Source organism: Pongo pygmaeus, chromosome 12 (genome assembly GCF_028885625.2).
Source record: "Pongo pygmaeus isolate AG05252 chromosome 12, NHGRI_mPonPyg2-v2.0_pri, whole genome shotgun sequence".
In the NCBI taxonomy this organism is placed as follows: Eukaryota; Metazoa; Chordata; class Mammalia; order Primates; family Hominidae; genus Pongo; species Pongo pygmaeus.
The window spans coordinates 133,750,428-133,763,622 of record NC_072385.2 but is presented as its reverse complement, the minus strand read 5'-3'; the positions used below and the strand labels follow the sequence as shown (position 1 = coordinate 133,763,622).

At 47.6% G+C, this 13,195-nt stretch overlaps 1 long non-coding RNA gene across 1 annotated transcript; it reads left to right on the top strand.

Moving 5' to 3' along the window:
* Positions 1-4,802: 4,802 nt before the first annotated feature.
* LOC129030574 (uncharacterized) lies at positions 4,803-8,249 on the top strand. The gene is made up of 4 exons (XR_008500701.1): positions 4,803-5,038; positions 5,157-5,256; positions 6,118-6,180; positions 6,336-8,249. It is a non-coding gene; the product is annotated as an uncharacterized LOC129030574 (long non-coding RNA).
* The last annotated feature ends 4,946 nt before the right edge of the window (positions 8,250-13,195 follow it).

Genomic DNA, 13,195 nt, shown 5'->3' with positions numbered 1-13,195 from the left:
TTTTGCTTAGTTAATTTACCCGGGCCCCTGACCCCCTAGTATATAAGGTGTGAACCCCTCTGAGGGTACAGCACCTAGTTCTTAATATATATTATAATGGCCCATCTTTTCTGTTCGTTCCTGATAAAATGTTTCAGTTCAATGAAGATTCGAGTGTTTTAAGGAAACTGAAGTTTGCGGAGCGGCTGCAGGACACCGGAAGCTGTTTTCCATCTGGTTCCTGCATTGTTTAATTTGTGCTTCACAGAGAGGGGTTTTATTCTCATTTGACAAGTCAGGTTTTAAAAAACTTAATAACTTCTTTTAAAAACCTGGTAAGGAATAGAACTTCATTTGCATCCCTGGTTCAAATATTTTCATGACACTGGACACAGAAAACTATGGCTGGGTGTGCGGTAAGGGGAAAATCCGCTTCTTAAGGCAGCTTCCTGCATGCCCACCATGTTCGGGCCCCCGTGGGATTTGCCTCTGCCCACGTATAAGTTTTCATTCACAAAACCAGTTAAAAAGAACACTCAACACTTTTCTCCATCATGGGAAACATTCAAATGCTTTGCATCATAAGGAATGCAGCCTTAAGACTGTCATCCTTCTAGGAAGACAGCGGTTTTTACAGTTCACAGTTTTTAGATCTGTCCTCAACCTGTTCTGATCTGGGGCCCTCCCTGCTCCACCTGGGCTGTCACCGTGTCCTGGGGGTGACGTGGGCCTGCTCAGGAGGGCGTGGAGACCGGGCCCTTCTTCCTGGGGGTGGCGTGGGCCTGCTCCGCAGGGCGTGGAGACTGGACACTGCCTCCTGCGCTGTCATTCCATGCTCCGATGGCTTTGTTTCCTTAGACTATTGCTTAATGTGAGTCTTGGTGGTGCCTGCTTTGTTTATGAGGACCTGAATTAAAAGAATCAATAATCGTTCACCTATTAAAATTTAAACTCTCAGGAGTATCTATTATTTAGAAAACTGAGGTCAAGCCTCCCCTCCAAAAACACTGTCTTGAAGATATTTTTTAAGCCAAATTTCTGAAAAAAGGTTCAATTAACAGAAAATCTACAGAGTCCTATTTCTGAAAATTATATTTTTAGGCTGAAAGTTCCACAATATCTCAGTGAAACTTTCCTCTAAATCAGGCATTTTCACAGTCTCTCTGTTTCTCACACACACACACATGCACACACACGCATGCTTACCAGGTACGAGTGGATTCACACACACCAAGATCACGTGTTCACTGACTCGAGGTCTGTCTTCCCCACTTGACTGTGTTCTGATTTTTTGTCATCTACCCTACACCTAACACAAGGACAATGAAACAACACTTGTTGAAAACATGCAATGAATAAAATAGGAATTATCATGTTCTCGTGTTCAAGCCAATTTTCAAAGGTGGACTTATGAGCAGTGCCAGCAGTGCCAGCAGAGCCTGTGGACTTGAACAGGGGGTCACGCGCAGGGTCGGAAGGCACTCACAACACAGGTCCTCTGCTCCTCCACGACCTCCCCTCAGTGACCCAGAGTGCCCTCTTGTCACAGCCTGTGGGGGAGAGGAGGGTCTCAGGGCACTGTGGATCCCAGTGGGGCATGTGTCTACACACTCTCCGCACATGCCCCAGATCTGCGTCGCTTTAAAATATTTTGATAGATTATAAGTAAGGAAGATTGCTGCAAGACAAGTAAAAGTGTGCTCACAGATGATTTACAAAGTATCCTGAGAAATCTGGGGAGGCGAGAGCAACCTGCTCACAGATTTTGCCAAAATCAACATTTAAACAACTCCGTTCAGCAGAAGAGCAGTGCTATTGGAATTAGCCGGCAGCTCTTTCCTGCTGGGCCTCTGCCAGGCTCCAGACCCCACAGAGCAGAGGCTATGACTTAAAAGCAGCTAAAAAGCTTGAAGAAATAGAAGCCTGGACTAGGCAGAATATCCCAAACTTGAAATGGGCAGGTTCTTCCATGGACTTCTGTCTATCCTCCTTTGACCCAGTGTTCACGATGAGTCCCCTTCCTCTCCTTCCGCTGCCTCATTTTCCTGCAAGTTGTGCTGCCTTGAAACTTCCACCGTATAATTGCTTTTGATTTTACATTTTGTATGTTCCCCTAGAAAGGTTTAAATACGATCATGTGCAGAGCCATTGGATAAATTTGTGGAATAGCCAAAAATTACTACGCAAAACTTTTCTGAGGAACATGGAAAATTTTAATGCATTTTTATTGTTTTTCCTCTTAGTGATATAAACTAAAAATAAAATCCTAGGCACCCCCAACAACTGATGGAATGGCCGTGGAAACCCCAGAAATACCTTAAAGCTGAGTTCCTGCTTATGATGGGATGGGAGGCTGGACGGGCCTCAGATACCCTCCAGTTTACGGTTTAGACACAACAATAACCAGCTTTAAAACGGAGATTATAAAAACGAACAGAACAGACTCTTTGCGGCAATGAGATACCAAATTATGAACAGGACCTAAGGCCATTGCAGGCAAGGGTGAAGTCACACACCCCACATGCAAAGAATCGACTGTCCTCACCGCCACCAGGTTTTTCTTCTCTAGCAGCTGAACAAGCACTGGCCTTGAATCAACATTAAACCCATCACAGCTCATCCAGCTCACAGACACTGCTCCGTGAGCCACAACTACAGCTCTGATTGCACAAGAGGCTGATTTCAGTAACTCTCTCCTAAGCGACCCCAGACCACAGACGGGTTCTGACTGGTTTACAGAGGCTGACTTCACATTCTGAAAACACCTTTTGACATACAGGACCTGACTGTAATACATTTAAATGTTACATCTCCACCCCAAGGTGAACATGAGTTGTATGTTACACACGTGTCTGTTCAATACATGTGTCAGCACCACCTTCATGAATATCTGCAGCTCTCCTGCGCCTGATGAATGGGTATTTTTAGCCAACTCTTCAGCCTGAAGCTCCTGCCCCAACCCCTCCTCCCGGAAGTGCCCGTCTCTGGTCTTGGCAGGAGGCTGGACTTCCCAGCCCATAGGGTGGCCTCCTTGCAGGCTGTAACCCTTTACAAGAAATGAAGTCTTCTCTGCTTTTCCAAATTTATAAATTGTGTTTTTTTTTAAAGTGAACGGTGGCTATCTTGCAAATCATTTACTGAGCAATGATATTCAGCTGTATGAGATGGCTCATTTGCCTAAATGCTTCATCGCTGCTGTTTCGTTGGCATAATTACCTGATCAGGAGTTAGGCTCTGCTCCCTCATGTTTTGTTATTAGCCGCAGCAGCATCACAGGAACTTCCCTGAAAGGGGACCTCAGGTCCCCACCAGGCACTAGGACCTCATGTGTGCTTGCATTTCTGGGCATTCTTACAGAATATTTTAGGAAACAATTGTGCTTGCTTCTACCCTCGGATAAATGTATACCATTTTCCCATGGTTTTGGTGTAAATGGCTGTGGGGATGGCTGTGGAGATAGATTAACTTTCATACATGAGCAAACCTTGGCTCTGGGTGGTAAGACCTGCAGAACGCCCTGCACAGCCTGGGACCGACCAGCCCGGGTTTCCAGGCGCACGCTCGGAAAGCACTGGCATCAGGGAGACTCGGTCACCTGCACATTTGCATCACTGAAGACTGTTTTGGCTGCAGATAAGCACACCCTGTCCTTACTTCAATGACAAAACGTTTTCAAGATAGAGGGACCAGCTAGCGTTCAGGAGGAACAAGAACCCGGCTGCCCTGGGATGGAGCCCCGGTCCCTCCTGGACCCCGTCTGAAGACATGAAGGCGTCAGTTTCTTCCTAGTCACGTGGGAGGACGTAGAGCCCACTGCAGCTCTTGGCTGTGTTCTCAGAAAATGGCCCTTTTGCACCCTCTCGGTCACTATCTGAGGACACGGAGCCCCGGACGCCTCTGCTGTTTCCTGCAGGAGGTTAGTCGGCTCCAAGCGCCGTTCTCTGCGGAAACATCTGAGAGCTTCAACGCCCTTGGCGGAGTCCATTCACCCAGACTTGATGGTTAGACCATACAAGGCGTACAGACACACCAGGGTGGTGAGGTCCAATACACCCTCGGGAAACAGCAATTTATCCACCCCCTTGTGCAAAACCCTGATCCGATGCCTCCTCTGCCTAACTCCGTCACCCAGAGCCTCGTCTCGTGGGTCTCCAGCCTCCTGGTCCAATCGGCTGGGGCCGCCTCTCATCTTCCAGGACCCGCCCTCTCCCGCCGGAAGCGCCCTCCTCCTGGCGGAAACAGCTTCTCCCCGTCCCGCCCCTCAGTCCGCTCTTCACACGGATACCACGAGTGCCACGGTGGCCTCCTGAAGAAGGAGTCTGGGCTCACACTCCTCCAGCTTCCTGTGGGGCTCCCCCAAAAATGCAAATTCAATCACAGGGCGCCTGGGCTGATGTCTCCCCTCCTGTGCGTTCCCTTCTCCTGGGTCATCGTCGCCCCCCGCACTGTCCGTGGCTGCGTCTCCTCTCCTGTGCGTTCCCTTCTCCTGGGTCATCGCCCCCCAACCCCAACCCTCCATGGCCGCGTCATCCCCGTTCCACCCCCACTGTCTATGGCTGCGTCTCCTCTCCTGTCCGTTCCCTTCTACTGGGTCATCGTCACCCCCGCCACCCCCCCACACTGTCCTCACAGCTTCCCGGCTGCACTGGCGAGGGACATTTCCTTCCATTTCCAGTGAAAGGCCTTTGCCATATTAAATCAGTAAAACAAGAAAAACTCCCCCATCTCTTACCAGATTGGAGGGCACAGAAAGCATACGTGTTACATGTGTGGTGTGGACGTTTCCCATGTCATAATTTCAGATGCATAAACCCCAGCGAAGGGTGAGCGCACGGCATGGCACCTGCAGCATGGGTTTCACGTTCTGGAAGGTTCCGGCTGACTCCCACCCCGCCCTTCACTGGCCAAGTAAACTTGCAGACGTTACTTAACCCTTGACCTAGAAGAGCCTCCTCTCACCTGAAAAGGGAAAGTCGGGATTGTAAGGAAAGGAGTCTCATAGGGCTTCTCTGAGGAGACAAGTCATTGGATTGGGCTTAGACGTTCCATCCGCGGCAAGGTAGGAAAAACAAACAAAATGCCACCAGGCAGTAGCGTGACGTTCTGTCCCCGTTCCCGTCTTTGGTTTATAGCCTTTTCTTTCAGAGACTGAATGTTTCCGTGTTTTCTATCCACAGATTTCCGGCTTTGCCCTTTGGAACCTGAGGTAGAATGAGGATCGTGAGGTTCTTCAGAGGCTGTTACTCACAAGGCCACAGCACAGAAACGGCAAGAAATGTCAGTTGTAAAATGTCCATGTGCATTTTAAATGAATGGTTATTAAAATCCTTCTTTTTCCATAAGGGATCTAAAAAATTAAACAATTTGTAACTCAAACTCACTTGTCAGGTAGCCTAAGTCAAAACCAGGAGAGGCTCCATGGTCTGGAGTCTCCAGGTGCTCTCCTTGGTGAGGGTCTTGTTGCCTAAGGGGTTTGTGTAATGAACTCATTCTAATACAAGCAAAACATGAGTCCCTCAGAGTTGTTCAAAAAACCAGGAAATAGGAAAAAATAAATAAATGAGAACAGAATATTGACAGGAGAGGAAAATGAAGAGTTACTGGGAGATTTGAAGGAGGGGAAATGGGCAAAGGGTAAATTTAGCAATTAGATTTAAAGTCAGTGGAGAATTAAGTGGAATAATCTATTCTTACGTCCATGTATTTTCGTTTTAAAGTTTTGATTAATATTCACTCAACACTAATTTTTGACAAAATAGAATATTTTCTTATTGTCTGTTTCCACCACTGAGCTTGTAATATATATCCACTAGTAATTTTAGTAGATCATAACCCCTCCAAAGGAGCCCATAGAATAAACTAATTTTTGAACAGTCACATTTTCTTCAAAGTACTTTTTTATTTTCAAGTTTGAAAAGCTTTAGACATACAGAAAAGTAGAGTGAATAATGGAGACCGTAGCCAGGACTCAGATTTAGAAAAATAGGTTTAATCTGTTGTTATATGGTATTTGTGTTATACATTTGATTCATTTTTATAAAATGAAATCTAGAATTTATAAAATGTTGATTGAAAGGGTTAGGAGTAAAGTTTAACCCCATGTTTATTTCTCCAAATCTCTTTGTTCTACGTTAACAGGTCAGGACAACTATGGATGTGAAGGATGGGAGAGGGGCCTCCTTCTCCATGAGGTCCCCAAAGGTATTTGTCTCCATCTAGAAACTGAGGGGCATTTGTCTCCATCCAGGACTTGGGGGGCCTCCTTCTTCATCCAGGGCTGGGGTGTGTCCTTCTCTATCCAGGACCGGGGGACATCCTTCTCCATCCATGATTCAGGGTTCATCTTCTCTATCCAGGACAGGGGTTCATCCTTCTCCATCGAGGACTTGAGGGACATCCTTCTCCATCCAGGACTGAGGGGCATCCTTCTCCATGCAGTACCTGAGGGACATCCTTCTCCATTTGGGACCTGAGGACGTCCTTCTCTGTACTCCTTTCGGACTACACCCTTTCCTGTGCCGTCCTTCAGAATGCCAGGCTGTCACTGGTTGTGGATTGAACTCTAGCATCTTATCTCTATTCTAGGTGAATCCCTTCACATTTATAGTGATTTACCATTTAATCACTGTGCCATTTTCCCCAAAATATGTGGGGTTTGGGGTTTGGTTTTTGTTCTTACTTCTATTAATTCTTCGGTTCCCACCTCCAGTTTTTTTGTAATTTCTTTTACAACCTAATATGGTCCCATTTGGTAAGTATTACCATGTACTAGAAAATAATGTATATTCAGTATTTGTTGTGATTTTTAAACCTTTAATAAACTCGTAAGATTTTTGTCTATTTTCCATTTAAATTGAGAAGTACGATCCCCAGTGTTCCTCTCTCGATCTGCTCCCGTTAGTCTCCATGTGTGTCCTGGAGGTGAGGTCAGCATTGGACTTAACCCTGTGTCACCTCCTTGGTTCTACTGCTCACGTGTGGTGTCCATCCTGCTGTTTATTATTTTTTCCTTAAATTGTATTTGAACTAAGATTAATTTTGCTATAGCTACTTGCTTTCTGTGAATATTTACTTAGTAGTTTCACTTCCATTCTTTTTTGCCCTTAATTTGAAAGTACTGCTTTGCTATTGATAATTTTGTATTTTAATATGTGAGGTTAATCCCTCTGTGTTTGGTAGGAAAAAGTGATATATTTGAACTTATTTCTATTATGTGATTTTGGATTTTGGATTTGCAAAACTTTATCCTTGATTCTCTTTTCCTTTCTCCAGAATTATTTTCAATTGACATTTCCTTTTCCACTTCCTTCTTATGTTGATTTGTAGGTTTTCCAGCCTATTTACCTTTCTTTAATGTCCTACATTTTAAAATAATTCTTAAATTATCGACTAATAATTTTAAGCATACTGGATTTGCGGTTTTCTCCCAGTGCTCTAGTTATAATCTCTTCTATCTTGTCATTTTATTCTTGTTATTTTTCTATTAATTCCTGAGATATAGGTATTAGAATTGTCAAATTGTGAATTTAAGCATTTACCCTTTAAATTTGGTTATTTTTGCTTCATATATTTTGTTATTTTGTATCAGGTGCATGCATGCTTATGATCATTAGGTTTTCTAAGCAAGTGGACTCATTAATATAAAATGTCCTTCTCTGTCCCTGGCGATGCTGTTCATTCCTGTTGTCTGTCTCATCTGCCATCCATACACCTGTGCAGCCTCCTGATAACAAGCATTTCTGTGGTATAAATTTATCCATCTTTTCAGCTTGAATCTATTTGTATCTTTATCTTGAAAGAATGTTTCTTTGTAAAAGCATATCGAGGCTTGCTTTTTACCTACATTGACAGTCTCTTTTTCAGTGGCAGTGTTCAGTCAGTGCAGATCTGCTATTCCTGTGGTTGGGTTTAAGTCGGCACCTGAACCTGTTATTTCCTCTGTTCCGCCTTCCTGGTCTTCTGGATTATCGTAGTTTTGCTTTGTTTGTTTGTTTGTTTGTTTAATAAGGGTTTTTTGATTTTTTTTTAGTATGGATTTTGTACCTTGTGGTTTTTTTTTAACTATGACTTCCTGTTTTATTTATTTTCAGTGAGTCATTTAGAAATTAAAATATAAATACTTAAAGTCTCATATTAAATAAAGATCATAACATTTTATGTAAATATAAAATCCTTCCGCACCCTCCTCTCAGCTTCTGTACCATGTTGTCAGTGATGTTTCTTCTGCATATGTTGTAATTTCCAGAGGATGTCATTAAAACAGTAATTTTCCCTCCACCATTTACTGTTTTTGGCACTCTTTAATCTTTTTTGTGAACTAGAATTTCCAATTGTTATCATTTTTCTTCATCCTGTTTGCATTTATTGTGGTTTGGGTGTGATGGCCACACATTCTCTCAGCCTTTGTTTAAGTGAAAATGTACTTTTCTCAACTTCAGTTCTAAAAGCTACTGCAGCAGGTTCAGAATTCCAGGGAAACCTTCTACTTTCAACAGTGTGAGGTCTCTACCCCGTAGTGCTCTGGGCACCATCGTCTCTGATGAGGTGGCTGTAGCGGGAGACCTGGACGCTGTGGGGCTGCTGCATGGGGGGACACCCACGGTTCACCTGGACCCTGCGGGGCTGCAGTGTGGGGGGACACCCACGGTTCACCTGGGCCCTGCGAGGCTGCAGCATGGGGGGACACCCACCGTTCACCTGGGCCCTGCGGGGCTGCAGCATGGGGGGGACACCCACTGTTCACCTGGACCCTGCGGGGCTGGAGGGGGACACCCACCATTCACCTGGGCCTGCGGGGCTGTGGGGGGATACCCACTGTTCACCTGGACCCTGTGGGGCTGCCGCGTTGGGGGGTACCCCCACCGTTCTCCTGGTGTCTGTGCTGCTTCCAGAGCTGTGCCTCAGTCAGCCGGGTGCAGAGTGGCCAGGTCGCACATCAGCTGCAGGCACAGCCAGTTCATGGGTGGACAGCCACATCCTGCCCTGGGAGGAGGGCAGCCAGCGTGGGCGATGCAAGCTCCCCTCGTCTGGAACCGGCAGGACCTTAGGCACTCGAGCCTTGGCCCCTCACAAGCAACGTCCTCAATGGGTGGTGTTCATTCATCTTGGAGGCATAGCTGGGACCCCAGGTGCTGCGGGACCCCAGGTATGGTGAAATTCCAGGCACTGTGGGCCCCCAGGCACAGAGAAATCCCAGGCATAGCTGGGACCCCAGGCACAGAGAAATCCCAGGCAAAGCAGGACCCCAGGCGCTGCAGGACCCCAGGTATGGTGAAATCCCAGGCACTGTGGGCCCCCAGGCACAGAGAAATCCCAGGCACAGCGGGACCCCAGGCACAGAGAAATCCCAGGGACAGCGGGACCCCAGGCACAGAGAAATCCCAGGCACAGCGGGACCCCAGGCACAGAGAAATCCCAGGCACAGCGGGACCCCAGGCACAGAGAAATCCCAGGCACAGCGGGACCCCAGGCACTGCAGGACCCCAGGTATGGTGAAATCCCAGGCACTGCGGGCCTCCAGGCACAGTGAAATCCCAGGCACATTGAGTCCCAGGTCACACTGTGCGTGGCTCCCACGGGTTTTGCATGCACAGGGCTTGCTCACTCTTTCTTGCTGGCTGAGCTTTTCCCAGCCTTATCTTTCCATGACCCCAACCTGCCGGGCAGGCCACGTGTGTTGACTCCAGGACTCAGACATGGTTGCTAACACTCACCCTCTTCGTCACAGTCTAGGCGGGAGGCTGCCCTCAGTGTCAGTGACCTGTCCCTCTCTGAGAGCCAGATTGCAAAGTCAGCAGCCCAGACAGGGCCCATTGCGACCAAATGAGAAAGAAAAGCTCTTGCTGTTGCTCACTCTTCTGTTCTACGGACAGGAGCTGCCCAGCTGGCTCCACCCGGGAACACAGGACCTGCCTCCAAGCTCCTTCGAGGTTGGGATCTGTGAACAAACATAAAAACCAATCATCACAATAATTGCCACATCAAAGAAGACTGTTGCATCCATGAATGCATTTAATCCCCAGTCCCCTGGCCACGAAGCGGATTAGGAGAGAGAGGTTTAGTCCCAGACCTGCCTCGTTAAAAACATCTCCTTTCTACCATGGTGACTTTCACCTGTACATGCAAGAGGTGGTTAGTACAGACTAAGAATTAACACAGTCTCTGTTTTCAGTTTTTATTATCTCCTTTGTTTTCTTCATTCACTACACTCCAAAAATTTTGGAGATCAGAAAAAGGAAAGGTGGGAAGGAGGTGAAGGAGAGAGCAGACGTGTTTTTCCTCTGCGTGAAATCCTGCGGTTGCACCTGAGATTGTCCCTTGGTTTTTAGTTAACAAAATCCCTACTCCGATTTCTTACCTTCTTAAGAAATCCCCAAGCTTATAATCTACCCAACCCACACTGAATCTGGGGATATCTCTGAGACTAAGCACACCACCTCCGTCTGGAAATGCATTCCCAGCTGCAAGCTTTTCCATGGGGTGCACCTGTGCCTGGCACAGCATGTTGTTTTTGTGCCAAAAACATGGGATGGAGTTTTCCTTGAAGATACAGCTGCCGGAAACTCAGACTCCAACTCCAAGCCCAGCTCCATGCACCATCCAGCATCCCCACCAACCAGGGTGAGCTGGGGCCTGGTGCCACGTGGGGCTGGGGAGGAAGAATGGGAGCTGGGGGACACAGGGCAGTCCCGTCAGTATCAACGTACCCGATATAAGTATTATATTCAACCGTACCCCTCCTCCTCCTGCACCTCCTTCTAGGGAACTGGGGTCTGGGTGCCCGGCTCAGACCCAGGACACAGTGGAGGCCACCACAAATGTCCTCTTGGAGGCAGCAAAGAAGAGCCAGAACCAGACGAGAGCTTCTGGTTAAGTCATGTGGGAAACCAGCAGCAAAAACTGCTGCACCGTGGGTGCAGGCCACGTTACTGGGCCGTGGCCGAGCCAAGGACGGTGGCAAAGTGTGACCCTCTGGGGAGGCTGCAGAGGGGGCTGTGTGTGAGGACGGGGGGCGGCCGGCACCAGGGACACCTCCAGGCTAGTGGAGCAGGGTGGCCACACAGGAAGGCAGGACTCACTGGTGTCAGGAAGGAGCAGCCAACATCCAGCAAAGCCAAGTGCACGCATCAGCCACTCTCACTCTGCTGTGTCTTGTCTGTGAGTCTGTACACACTATCCCACAACCAGCTCTTCATGCTTGCGTGTTAACTCTCAAAGCATCGGTGACTCTAGTATAATCCTTGGGTCCTGCAGGGTTTAATTTTTGCAAGAAGGTAAATGGCTGCTTCACTCTCAGCTGCTTTTCTCTTTCCTTGCTCTTGTAAAACAGTGTTCCTCTGACGTGAGCATTCCCTGTTCTCCAGTCACTCATCGTCCAGGCCCTGAGTGAGAACAGAACTACTCCCAGCTCTTGGGGTCCTCGGGGTCACCCGAGGCAGTGGGAGCTCATCCTTCCTATGCCCCATTTTCCAGATAAGGAAACCTGCCTATGGCTGCTCTCCATGGCAGCGCTTAGCCTTGGGACCCACAAACCCCAAACCCCATGATCGCTTAGATAATTGTTAATAAGAACCTTCAAGATAAAAGTTAGATGGAAACAAGTTCTAAGGAATTTCCTAGGGTCAAGTAAGGTTCTAATGAGACTTAATACCACCCATCTCAATCCACATCTGCCACAATCTACACCAAGTGTGTCTATGGGGTGCAGATGAACCCCCAGGATTTATGAACACACTGTCATCGTGTACAGGCCTTGCCTATCTTGACCAGGGAAGCAGAAATATCAGTAGAGCTTCTGTATAATCCACACAACTCTTGTAAAGAGGGCCGACTCCTGCCATCCCCTGTCATGAAAAGGTTGCATTCAGAATGTGCAGGAAAAGTAACCAGACCATTACTGACCCCAATTGGCAGTTCCCAAACACCCAGCACTCTCTTGCTGTTGCTAAAAGTCACTGAAGCCTGGTGCCAAATTAAAAAGCATCAGTGAAAAATAGAAACTCGAGTCCTCAGATGAGATCTCTACTAATTAGCGTAAGTGACACACAGACCATTGAATTTTGATAACGATGGTTGGTGGGAAGTCATTTCAGATGCATCTGTCTGAGCTCTCCTTTCCTTATCTGTGGTGTTTCAGGCTGGTGAAGGGTCCTGCCTCAGGCAGCTCCCCAGTGAGGCCCCCGCTGGAAGGGGAGGTCTGAGTGCTCATCGCCATAGCCCCTCAACACAAGAACACCCATAGTTTCTAAACATTGCCTTTAAAACAGCTCCGCACAGAATAGAATCAGCCGTATCTGTGAGGGACAAACTCTACCGTTAAATCCCTGGCTAAGGGAAGACCTGCTGAGGTGATCTACTGTTCTAAGTAGTGAACAGATTTAAGGATGCAAATGAAATCATTGCTGCTCTGAAAGAACCTGCAGGCTGGTTAGGAATTTAACTCATGCACTCAAACAGTTATCATATGAGTGAAATACAGCATGCATGTGTTCTGAAAGCATACGGGGGCCTGTGGGAGCTAAGATGATCTCTTCTTAGGAAGACAAGTCGGTAGCCCATGGTGTGTAGCGTCCGGCCGGGCTGGGAGGGTCCTGTGTCTGCGAGGGAGAGTACAGGGTAAAGGCTGCCGTTCCTGCCCTGTGACACCTGTCTCTGTCTCTGTGAAGCTTATGCTTCTCTGATATTTTTGTTTTTCGTTGATGAAATGTAGCTAATGGTAGTCCCTACTTAACGCAGATGATTGGAGGTGTACATTCATTGATGTTTTTAAAATACGTAGCACAGAGTACAATTTATAAAAAGGACACGGCAAATTAGGTTTAGAGAAGGAATGCATCAGGTCGAAGCAGAACCACGTGGTGGACAGCCTCGTGCACCTGTTAAGGAGCTGGGCACCTCTCAGCGCTGCCAGGGTACAGCAGCAAAATGGTAAAGAAAACTGTAACCAAAGGGACCGCGTGATGGATAGTTTCAGGGGAGCGAATCCGGAACCAGTGTGTGGAGCCAGCAGGGTCCATTTGCGGTCGTCTAGTGGGAGGAGACAGGGCCAGGCAGGACCATGGCCTTGGGGACCATGTCCAGGCAGGTATGGAAGAAGGGCCCACGTGGACGGAGGCGAGGTGGACCCTCACACTCACATGTGCCTGGCCTGGCCGCCGGGGACTGCCTTACCTGGGAAACGCGACCCCTCCCAGCCCACACTCGGCGCTGTTTACTG